The sequence below is a fragment of the Paroedura picta genome, chromosome 12, assembly GCF_049243985.1.
Source record: "Paroedura picta isolate Pp20150507F chromosome 12, Ppicta_v3.0, whole genome shotgun sequence".
NCBI classification, from domain to species: domain Eukaryota; kingdom Metazoa; phylum Chordata; class Lepidosauria; order Squamata; family Gekkonidae; genus Paroedura; species Paroedura picta.
The window spans coordinates 7,565,500-7,578,188 of NC_135380.1; the positions used below are offsets into that span (position 1 = coordinate 7,565,500).

At 44.9% G+C, this 12,689-nt stretch overlaps 1 protein-coding gene across 7 annotated transcripts in view; it reads right to left on the reverse strand.

Moving 5' to 3' along the window:
- LOC143821347 (protein CEPU-1-like) overlaps window positions 1-12,689 on the reverse strand; it is a 761,945-nt gene that overhangs the window by 15,842 nt on the left and 733,414 nt on the right. The window lies entirely within an intron of this gene.

Here is a 12,689-nt window from a genome sequence, read left to right on the forward strand (position 1 = left end):
CCACTTTCCTCACTCAGCTTGCATTTTAGGAAGCAGCGATTAGGGAGGGTAGGTCTCAGAATGGGAAGTAAAGGTGAAGAACTCCATCCCCAATTGCCAACTCACTGCAAATTGTGATTCCCCCCCCCCACTACACTTTGCACCAGTTTAATTGCAACTGGAGGTCAAATGACATGTTTGGATTCTTAAAGAGTTGGGTATGGCTTACCCAGACCTAATGCAGGTTCCCCTCAGCCACACGGCAGCTGCAGGGAATGGCTTAAAAAAATAACAACAGAGAGGCCAAACAGAAAGGCATGTGATTTCCTGTCTTTAATAAAATTATTATTTTACAGCCCACCCTTTCCACTAAGCTCAGGGTGGGTAACAGCAGGACACGTGCAAGTAATTCATTTTCACCAATAAGCAGTTATTAAACGGTTTAAGTGGAAATATATTAATTAAATTATATTCTTAAACCATCTCCTTAAAAACCTTATAAAGGGGAATCCATTTCTGTTGGGCGGGTTGCTGCTCGTGGATGGCCACATGACCTTGAGGGACCCTGGTTTCCTATTACTTATCTTTTCATCCTGAAATCCGTGATAGGCTTCTCAGGAACTGAATTTGGGCAATGGATTCATGGTGGTCCTTGGGAAACTACCAGGGCCTGTTTTGACATTGGTATCTCCTTGGAGTACTATAAGGAAGGGCCGTGTTATAGTTCTTATACTCAACTAAGAAACCAATAACCCAGGAGTGGTTTAAGGATTTGTGGGGCGCGTAGCACCAGAGCCGGTTTAAGGATTCCCAGGGCCTGAGCAGAGTAGGAAGCACAATTGTGGTGGGGTGTCACTCTGAGTGTCCTTGAAGGAAAAGGGTGAGGGAGGAGAGACTATGGTCCTAATCCGTGTGCGTGGGGAGAGACATCTTGTGGGGCCCCTGGAAGGGTGAGGCCTGTAGCACGTTCTACATGTGCTCCGTGGATAAACCAGCCCTGTAATGCCCTGCTAAAGACCACCCAGAAAGTTCAGGATAGAGGAAACCTTTGAAGTGGGGCCTACCAGACTCAGAGCCTACTTTACAATCGGATTTGTCTTTTATGCTCCAAAGACGGCATTTTCCTGCTACCAGAGGAATGCGTTATCCACAATGGATAACCACAACCGCTCTGTCAATAAAGATTAATGAAGGAACTGGGATTCTTGGGTTTTTTTTTTTCCTTTTCTGTGCAAACCTCCAGGTTACCTGTGCTGCAATGACACCTTGGCGACCTTGTCAAATCTCTTTCACATTGATTTTTAGCATGACATGGCCCCACAGTCAATGCACGGAGTCTGCGGTTGCCCCTAACAACACTGGGGCCAGGAACTCTGGCTCTCCACAGGAGACCTCTTGTAAAATTAGTTTCCCCATTAGATTAAGGGCACTATGCAGAAGCAAAGTGAAGTCCTGCAGAGCTGGCAATGCAGCCAGACAAAAGGTGGGAGGGCAAAGCGAGCGAAGAATGAGGCTGGCCGTCTCAGGGTTGCCTTAATGCAGGAGGCTGCTGCTGCACTCCTAGTTAATCCTTTGACAATGCTTTTTGTGAGCAGAATGCACATAATACTCACAACTGAGCTGGGCTCCTTTAAGGCTCCCCACAGGTCACAGGTTTCCATCACATGACATCCTCAGGATCTAAGTCAGGGGGAAGTTTGGAACAAACAAGCTGTGGCCAGCCTTTGGCGAGGATTAATCCACAGTGCTTTTCACACTGTGGAGGACTTTAGGTTAGGAATGTTCACAAAACGTTCTCCGTGAGGGCAAACAAAGGAGAAATAGCGGTAGAGAGCCCAAATCCTATATCATTTCATGGGCTCTGTGTGTGCGTTTTTAAAAAAAAATCCAGGTTCAGTCCCACTAGGAAGCCTGGCCCACATCCCTAGCTGGTCATCTGAGTTCTATAGAACAATGGGACTCCCCTAGGATTGCCAGGTCCTTCCTGCCACTGGTGGGGGATGGATGGCACTCGCGGGAGGGATGCCCAGGCAATGTTGCTGGTGATTAGGCATGTGCAATTTGATTCCATCCAGCAAAAAAGTCCCCGAATCAGCCTTGTTTTGGGAATGAACTGCTGTACAGCATGTATATTTCTTATATAAAACTCTACAGCATTCTACTGTAGAGCATTCTACTGGACTCTACAGCATTCTACCCCAAACTCTGCCCTCCACAGGCTCCCCAACCCAAATCTCCATGTCTTTTTTTTTTTTTTTTACAACACGGAGCTGGCAACCCAATGCCCAGGCGGCCAGATCTCTCTGCCCAAGCAACCAAGGCACCAACAGGACTGCTGGAGCCAGCAGTGCAGGAGAAGGCCATGAGCATAACGTGTGCCCATCCTCACTTCCCCAATCTGCTAGAACAGCCAATTCCAAGACAAATCCTTGAGATGTTATCAACATAGCGGAGACTTGGCTTGCCTCCTGATGGGCCAGCAGGTATATATTGTCCCCTGCTCCAGGTTGCCAATGCACTAACATCTTCCAAAGTCAGTGGAGTGCTTTCTTTTTAAAACTGGAGCAAAAAAGAAGAAGCGGCAGCAGATCATCTACCCCCACTCTAAAAGTTTCCGAAGCTCAAGATCAGACTGTCTCAAAGCCAAAGAATCTTCAATGCTACGGCTATATTTTAATGGTCACGTGGTGCAAAGACATTGTACTGGTCTTGAGTAAAATTTGGACTACATGGACCCGGTGTCCTTTGGCATTTCCAAACTTGTCTCCAACACAGTTTTCCCTCCCCAGGAATTAACCAACTAAGTCATGAACATACCTAAGTTGACCTTGATAACGTAGTTGGGTGATACCCTTTTTGCAAGGCTGCATGCTATAACGTTGGGATGCATGTGATGGGAAAGATGTTGTCAAGAGTTAATCAGTCAGCATTACACATGGATGCAGATCCCAGGGTGGAGGTGGACACTCCGCTGTTGTATTACAAACAGTTTGGCCTTAATTTAGAGCCGTACCCACCATCAAGTCGTAGCTGCCATGACATTTATCCTCATGCAGCTGCCCCTTCAAAGACAAATCCAGAACACCTCTCAAAACAAAACAAAACAGCAGGGACCACAACATGACCAGGGGACCATATTGGGGTCTTTGCTTGCTTTTGTGGACTCCGTGTCGAAGGTTCTTCCTCTTCTGTGTGTCAGTCGGCCCACATGACTTCCAGATCACCTCTTTACATTTGGGTGCATCTGTGGTGCTGGGATACTGGAGGTGGAAACCCACAGGTGTCCTTCTCACCTACTGTTCTGTTTTTAAAGTTATTTAATAGCATTTGATCCTTGAACTGCTAGCAGGTTTTGGGGAGGATCAGTCACTAGATGCAGTTTGATGGGCTGGTGGTATAATACATCATTAATGAGATCAAGGACTGGATGAAAAGTATGGAATTCTTCATGGAGTTCTTCATGCCATGCCCCCATTTCCTGCTGTGGTATCCCAAAGACAATAGTATATGAACACATGGGACGGCCTTCTACTGAATAGATCCTTGGGGTATCCAGTTCAATATTGTCTGTTCCAACTTGCTGCAGCTCTCTAGGTTCTCAGGCAAAGGTCTTTCGCTTCACTGATTGCCTGGTTCTTTTTGACCAGAGATTGAACCTGTTGGCATGCTGAGGAGAAGCTCTTCCACTGAGCCATGGCCCCAAGCTGTAATTTCTTTTAAAAAGCTGGTTCTGGGTCAAAGTATTGTGTGGGTAATGAGCTTTGGTATGCATGCACTGCCACCTGTCCTGCCTTAAATCGTACAGGTTAATTTTCAAATAGGATGTTTCATACTCTTTTCTATTTTTGAACTTCTCTTCTATGCCCCAAGTCTCTGAGGCGAGGTCAGCGGGAATTTAAATTAATTGAGCAGTACAGAAACAAAGGAAGAATGAGGGACCTCGTTTCTCGCAATCTAACCTGTGATGCAAACAGAGGTAGGCAACCTAAAGCCAACAGAAGCTGCTCTGATATCGGGGGGGGGGGGCATTTGAGATTTCAGCAGGGGAGACGGAAGAGATTTCACAGGAATCACAGGCCAAGGGCCTCAGGATTAGATTCTGAAACAAGCAGTGTGCTTTAATTACATTTGTGGAGCTTCAAATAAGTACTCGTGTTGGTCTGAAGTAGCACAATAAAATCAGTGTCCAGTAGCACCTTTACGACCAACAAAGATTTATTCAAGGCGTGAGCTTTCGAGTGCTTGCACTCGAAAGCTCACACCTTGAATAAATCTTTGTTGGTCTTAAAGGTGCTACTGGACTCTGATTTTATTTGTGGAGCTTATTTTCTTTTCCACTCCCTTGTAATCATGGAAAACAATGTTAGCAACACAGATCACACAGTTCCCCTGTCCCTCCTTTAAAAAAAACCCCACAGCTATTAGTGTTTTTAGCATGCATATGTCCAGTTACTTCATCAGCAAGTTGGCCAGAAACACAAAATGCATGTGAAAACCAAACAAGGTGCATGTAGCAGTTTCCTGACAATTTTATTTTTCATTGTCAACATGTAGGTTAGCTGCAGGAATCTATATGTTTGCTTAACTCAGCCTTTCTCAACCTTAACACCGCTGAGAAACCCTCAAATCATTCTTCAGGTTTCAAGAAACCCCAGAAGTGCAATGATCATGCAGAATGTGGTTGGGAAGCAGAGCTGTGCACATGGCCACAAAGGGCCCTTCCCCTTCCCACCCCCCAGGCCCATCGTTGACCATTTTGGGAGGGGTTGGTGGGTCAACATGCCCATATTATCCGATAAACGTTTAACTAATTTTAAAAAATTAACTCAATTTAGAATCTCTTCCAGGGCTGTCAAGGAACACAGCAATCCTGGTTGTAAAAGCCTGGCTTAACCCTTTACCCTAGCTATTTCTACACCCACGGGAAACATACGTATGTACTAAGCAAGATTGCTTCCAATTTACAGTGACCTTATGAATGAATGACTTCCAAAACATCCTACTGTTAGCAACCTTGCTCAGGGCTTGTGAACTTGCTCAGGCCCTCCTGGCTTCCTTGATTGTATCCATCCATCTCACGCTGGGTCTTCCTCACTTCCTGTTGCATTTCAACTCCCCCCAGGCATTATTGCCTTGTCTTCTCCTGATGTGTCCAAAGTGCAATAGCTTTAATTTGGTCCGTTTAGCTCAGGGGTAGTCAAACTGCGGCCCTCCAGATGTCCATGGACTACAATTCCCAGGAGCCCCTGCCAGCCCCTGACATCTGGAGGGCCGCAGTTTGACTACCCTTGGTTTAGCTTCTTGGGAGAGTGATGTTCATGTATATCCCCGATGTGAGTCGGATCAGAAATACTGCAGGGAAAAGGTTTATCCGCCACTCTCACTTGTTCCAGTTCCTCCACTCCAACTCACGTCTTCAAAAAGCTTTTCATTAAAAATAAATAAATTTGGAAGATGTTGCATGTCCCCAGAAAATAATTGCATAGGGTCTAAATAATGTATGGAACAGGAAAAAAAAAACCTAACTACATAACTGGAATTAGCTAGGACCTGAAAGGTTAGATCTCTGTGCAAATTGGACAAGTTACACAATTGCATAAACATTTATTGTGCGTGGGATAATTTTTCAGTAATGGCCCATGGGCTTTGTCTGTTTTTTAACCTTAAAGAATCTTTAAAAAGCTGTGTACAACAAATGTTTATATAATTTTGTAACTTGTACAATTTGCACAGACATCCAGCCTTTCAGGTCCTAGTTAATTCCAGTTAGGCTTTTTTGTCTTCTGTTCCATGAATCATTCCCCCCCCCTCCTTGTTCTTTGTTCTAAATAATGTATGCCCTTGCATCTTTCCTGCAGCAATTGGAATGGCTCCATCTTAGACATCCAAAAAGGGTCATATTGGAAAAATTCACATGAAAGGAGAAATGTATTCTCATTCTTTAAAAAAAAATCCTTGTTTAGAACTGAGTGGCTGTTTCAATTGACTTTAACGGTCCCAAATTTCCCTGTTTATTTTAATAAAAAGTCATGCCATATTTTTTTTGGGGGGGGGTGAGAGATATGCTGCATCATATCAAGAGATTCAGACTTCACACTCTCCCATTAGCAAACTGTGAAGTGCCACCCTGGAGCTCCTGGTACAAATTGAAGTACTTCCCTGCTTAGGAATAGGGGCTTAGAGGCTACCTGGCCTCATCTTCTGTGTGGCCCATATCTTGGGTTCCCAATGCAGATATTAAAGGGAGCGATCTGCAAACATCTGGAGGACAATTTGGTGATCCAAGGAAGTCAGCATGGATTTGTCTCCAACAGGTCCTGCCAGACCAACCTAGTTTCCTTTTTTGACCAAGTAACAGGTTTGCTGGATCGGGGAAATTTGGTTGATGTCATTTACTTGGATTTTAGTAAAGCTTTTGACAAGGTTCCCCATGATGTTCTGATGGATAAGTTGAAGGACTGCAATCTGGATTTTCAGATCGTTAGGTGGATAGGGAATTGGTTAGAGAACCGCACTCAAAGAGTTGTTGTCAATGGTGTTTCATCAGACTGGAGAGAGGTGAGTAGCGGGGTACCTCAGGGTTCGGTGCTCGGCCCGGTACTTTTTAACATATTTATTAATGATCTAGATGAGGGGGTGGAGGGACTACTCATCAAGTTTGCAGATGACACCAAATTGGGAGGACTGGCAAATACTCCGGAAGATAGAGACAGAGTTCAACGAGATCTGAACACAATGGAAAAATGGGCAAATGAGAACAAGATGCAATTTAATAAAGATAAGTGTAAAGTTCTGCATCTGGGTCAGAAAAATGAAAAGCATGCCTACTGGATGGGGGATACGCTTCTAGGTAGCACTGTGTGTGAACGAGACCTTGGGGTACTTGTGGATTGTAAACTAAACATGAGCAGGCAGTGTGATGCAGCGGTAAAAAAGGCAAATGCCATTTTGGGCTGTATCAACAGAGGCATCACATCAAAATCACAAGATGTCATAGTCCCATTGTATGGTCAGACCACACCTGGAGTACTGTGTGCAGTTCTGGAGGCCTCACTTCAAGAAGGACATCGATAAAATTGAAAGGGTACAGAGGAGAGCGAAGAAGATGATCTGGGGCCAAGGGACCAAGCCCTATGAAGATAGGTTGAGGGACTTGGGAATGTTCAGCCTGGAGAAAAGGAGGTTGAGAGGGGACATGATAGCCCTCTTTAAATATTTGAAAGGTTGTCACTTGGAGGAGGGCAGGATGCTGTTTCTGCTGGCTGCAGAGGAAAGGACACGCAGTAATGGGTTTAAACTTCAAGTACAACGATATAGGCTAGATATCAGGAAAAAGTTTTTCTCAGTCAGAGTCGTTCAGCAGTGGAATAGGCTGCCTAAGGAGGTGGTGAGCGCCCCCTCACTGGAAGTCTTCAAGCAAAGGTTGGATACACACTTTTCTTGGATGCTTTAGGATGCTTAGGGCTAATCCTGCGTTGAGCAGGGGGTTGGACTAGATGGCCTGTATGGCCCCTTCCAACTCTATGATTCTATGATTCTATGATTCTATGATTCTAATGCTTCTTTGGCAAATTCTGGGTGCTTTGGAGGGGGAGGAGGGGTTTGAAAGGCAGAGTTTGGGGAGGATGAGAAATCACTTCCAGGTGATACTCCTAGCAGACTTCCCCATGTTCTTTTCCTAGAGCATCACTGCGTGGAGGCCATTTTGTCCTCATTCTTCAGTGCCTCAAGAGCAGGAAATTGGGACTGTGGACTGGTAATTCACAACACCAGCTGGGTAAATGGGATGCCTACCTATATATTTCCCTCTTTCTGCCTCTTCACGGTCACCTCTGGTTACTACAGAACCATGGACAACAAGAGATGTGACAGTAGGCCTTTTAATGGCCCCGTGAGATGAAATTCAAGCTTCCGTGTGCCAGACTGCACTTATGAACCTTTGAAATTGCCACCCATTGGTCCATCCAGTCCAACTGTGTCATCTCTGATGGGAGCAGCTCTCGAGGTTTTCCAGGAGAGAAGGTTCTCTCCCTACACCTTCAACAAGAGATCTTCGAACTGGAGACACCTGGGATCAAACCTGGTGCCCTTCTGGATGGAAAAGGCAGGAGCTTGGCTTGACCTCTGAGCCACAACCCCACAGCCATGGTGGGAAGTGGCAAGTAGCTATTCTATTCATTGCTATCAATCTGCAATGGGGGGAATCAAGGAAAACGGGGTGCTAAAGGCACTGCACTTCCCCTCAGCTCCCAACTTGCTCCGAAGTCAAGCAATGCCGCCGCCTGCCATAACACGGAGAGCCGTGACAAATAAGCCAGACAATTACAGCTGTCCCTGGCTGTGAGGGGTGTCAGATGGATCCATCACTCTAATCAGAGCTCTGGCATGTGGAGAAAATAGCTTCCTGATAAGGCTACAGAGCTCTCCCCGCCTCCCTTTGCTAAAGTCAATTTTTTATTTTATGTTGCAGTAATAGAAAATGCGACTTGGAAGCAAACCTGTGATTGCCGAGCGGCTTGGGTTGTTTATTCTCAAAAGCCTCCCCTAACGGGCTTGCACTCCAGGGTGGCGGATGTCAAAGAGTGGCCTTTGAGGGGTTTGTTTGTTTGCTTGGATAGAAAGAGACTGTTTTCACTGCTGCTCGCCTACGTTCCAGCCCGCCCCTCCCAAGGGCAGCATCTCAGGAGGGAATGTCTCACGATATTTGCAGGAGGCACGAGTGGAAAATGCCCATGGAGAAGTAGATAGCGGGATCAAGGAAGGAGACAATGGCATTATAATGATAATTATTATTGTTATTAATTGAATTTCCGTATCACCCTCCCAACACGGCACAGATTCTAGGTAGCCATGTTGGTTTGACATAAAATCTAAAAACAGAAGCCACTCGACATTCATGTTTTTAAGACCATCCAAAATGATCCTGCATTGAGCAGGGGGCTGAACGAGATGGCCTTCCAACTCTAGGATTCTATAATTCTATGATATAATTCAATGGGTATATTTGGATGTTTTCCAAATCTCATTGTCAGGCTGGATGTTAAAAGATCTTGTGTATTGTTTTCTGAAGAATTCTCTACAGGTTTGAATGGATATTGAGCAGAGCTGGTTGAAAGGTTGACCTTCTGGGAAGAAGATGGTGAGACAATGGCAAGCTTAGCTTCAAATGCAAAAGCTTGTGGTTACTAATTCAGGGTCTCTTTAACACAAATGGAGCACTCAGGTCCCTTAAAGAGTCGTGCCTGGAATTAAAACTGCTCCATAGACTTCTGTGAAGCTATAGTGCTACAAAGGGTATACCACTATGCCTCCTGAAGCTGTGATTGTTCTGAAACAAGGGATTTTAAAAACATAGGGTTGCCATCCCAATTCCAGGTACGCGGAAAAAAACGATTTTGATGGTTCCTCCACTGCAAAAAGAAAAATCTATACAATTTAAAAAGAAGCTACAAGCTACTGATTGAGCTAATGAAGTTAAGGGAAACAGAGAAACAGACCTATCCAATAGCAATACAATAAATAAATATATTCATAAAAGAAAGAAAAGTGTCCTTTTTTGTAGTTTTCCTTATCTCTTTATTCTGTAGGACTTCTGTCAAAATAGAATCCGGGTAATATCCTTTTCAGTGAGATTCTTTCACCAGTGACAAGTCCTCTGAGTCTTCAGTATTTTTATCAATTTTATAAGTATTGAAAATTTAAACCTTATATATAATAATAATATATAATACTGGCCACAGGCTCACATAAGTATGGGGATACCGGTCTGTATTGACACGTAAGACAAGGTTCTGCACATCCTCAATTAATGTGAGGTATTTGGGTATTTGAGGAGGGGCTATGCCTCAGTGGTAGAGCATCCGGTTGGGATGCAGAAGGTCCCAGGTTCAATCCCTGGCATCTTTAACAAAAAAGGATTAGGCAGTAGGTGATGTGAAAGACCTTGAGACCTTGGAAAGACACTGCCAGTCAGAGTCGACAATGCCAACTTTGATGGATCAAAGGTCTGACTCAGTATAAGGCAGCTTCATGTGTTCATGTAGAGCAATCCTACTGATAAACGTCCACAGCTGGAAATCAGGGAATGACCCCATGCTGAGAACTCCCACACAGACCTTTCAAGATTTCTGAAGGATCCTTCTTGTGTTTATCTATCCCTCAGCTTCCCAGATTCATTCCAAGTTAAGCTTTGCGAGCAAGAAATCCAAAGAAAGAGAATGTCCAGCCAAGCACAAGGACTGAAAGAGAGCTTGGTAAGACATATGGGTAAAATAAAGGAGTGAGTGACAAAGCTTAGAAAAGTATACTCCAAATACTTGACAAGAATTCTTTCTGAGCCCACCAAACTCAATGAAATGCTCTACACTACGGGTGAGAGTTGCATCAAAGAATTCTGCTATCACTTGAGTGTTTACAAAAGGCTGTTTCTGGAACAATTCTCCTCCTCCTGAGCTGAAGGTGGTATGTACATATCATGCATGCTTCTCCCACCACTCTCTGCCCCATTGTTAGACAACAATTGACAGTGGGACAAATGAAAACAATCCTGGACAACAATATCTCCACCACAGTAATTCACTGAAAAGCTCTGTTGTCTTGTCTCCACAATCTGAGATGCAAATAAAGTTGCCAGGCAACGGGGAGGGGGGGTTGTGGGAGTGGGGTGTAGTGCTGTAGGAGAATTTTTTAGAAAAATAAATGCAGCCTTGCATATTTAACAGAACTCTTTCTTAGATGTTACAACGGGTAGCTCTAGGAATCATCAGAGATTCTATGGCAAAACCATAGAGTTGCTGGTGATTCCTAGAGTTACTCTTTATCACTTTGGGTAAGAACTTCCTGAAAGTATTTGAGGCTGCATTAAAAAGAGAATCTGAGCAGCAGTGAGCAAAAGGACCTGGTATTGGGGGAGCCTCTGACCCTAGCAGGGACTTGGCAGGCCTAGGTGCAATAACCTTGGGTCACCCTCCACACAGAGGTGTACATGAGATCCTATTCCTGAGAGGGTTCTGAGACAAAGGTATAGAGAGGATAGGTCTGGAAATTGCTATTAGCCACGATGCTGCTAAATAGAATCTCTATGCTCAAAGGAAGTGCCTGTCGGAATACCAGACACTCTGGACAAATGACAGAAGGCCATCTCTTCTTTTGGGGTGCTTCCTAGAAGCACTTAGCTGGTTAGTGTCGGGGAACAGGATGCGGAACTAGACAGACTCTTGGAGTGATCTCATAAGGTAGTTCTTGCGATGTGCTTCTCTTCCATATCTCTCACAGGGCCAAACCAGACATGATAGGTAGCAACAAAGCAAGCCTCGGGATTTCAGGCAGTGCCTTTGGGAACCAGTTTGAAGCCACAGGTGTACCTGGGTGTAACTTTTTGTCTACATCTCTCATTGCCCCTGTATTAATGTCTTCTTCCCGGAAAGAGTGGGGTCACTTTCTGAGTTCAAATGTCCACTTCCCAGGAATCCAGCTTCCTGAAAAATCTGAGCATCCATTCTTACAAAAAGGAAGTTTCTAGTCCTTTGCACTGCAGGACCTTGGACGTCCTGGATCAAAGGGAATACGTCCCTCTTTCAGAACAGGAGAGCTGTTTTGTGCTTTACAACAACGTATGCAAACTTTCTACGGAAATTAGAAGGAAAAGAAAAATGACTGACTTCAGAAGAAGAAAAGTCAGCAAGAAGGGTATCACATGGGTCTATCTTGGATGGTTCAAGGAGGAAGGATCCAGGGCTACTCGGACAACCAAATGGTGCCTTTGCACCATGGAAAGGAAAGCCATGTGCAGACCTGTTAAGAATTCTGCTGAAAGCAAAAGTCAAGGCAAATCCTGACATTTGTGTTTTTGGTTAAATTTCCAAAGAACGCCCAGAGAAGGTAGAAGAGTTGGATACCATCAGCAACATTTCTTAGGGGGTTTCCAACACATTGGTTGATTGTCGTAAGTCAATTCAGGAGAGGATGTAACCGAAGGAAGCAGGTCAGGGGGTTCCTTTGCCCATCACAGTTGCAAAGTGTGATGGAAGATGCAGAGGTGAAGCAACACGTGACATTTGAGCTGATTTTCTGCCCATCTGGAAGCTGTTCCTTTTCCAGGGCGTTCCAACATCTCCAGCGCCGACAATGTCTGAACATACTAAAATTCTAAACATGAAAGCTGGGATCCCGGGATCTGTGTACCAAGCCCTCCTTCTTTAGCAGTAGAACAAAATAGGGGCCAAAAAGAGGCATCCTACTTAAGAACATTGGAAGCATCAGGTGAGTGGTCAGCTGAGGTTACCCATTTCCCAGCAGAGACTCCAAGGGTCAAACTAGATGATATGGGTGAAATAACTCAGGTGGGGGAGTTTGTAAGTGCAGCAAGTGGTGCCCCACAGCGGGGTCAAACAGCCCCCCACTTGCAGTTTTGGCTTGGGAAAACAGCATGGGGGGGAGCCTTTCTCTTGCATACAGTTCTGATCTGAATTGGGTCATGGAGCACATGAGAATGCTAGTTCCCCTGACAACACCTATGTCTGAAAGTCAGGTCCAGAAATGTGACCCCGCCCGACCCCTGACCTGATTTGTGTCACCTGTATAGCTTGGCCCTAAGAAAGGGCACCAGAGATTTAGCACTTGTCTGGCTTTGACCACCACACCTCTTGCCTGCATCCCATTTTACCTTTTCCTCACAAATAAGCCTTTCTTCGTTAGGGTCCCGGACCTGT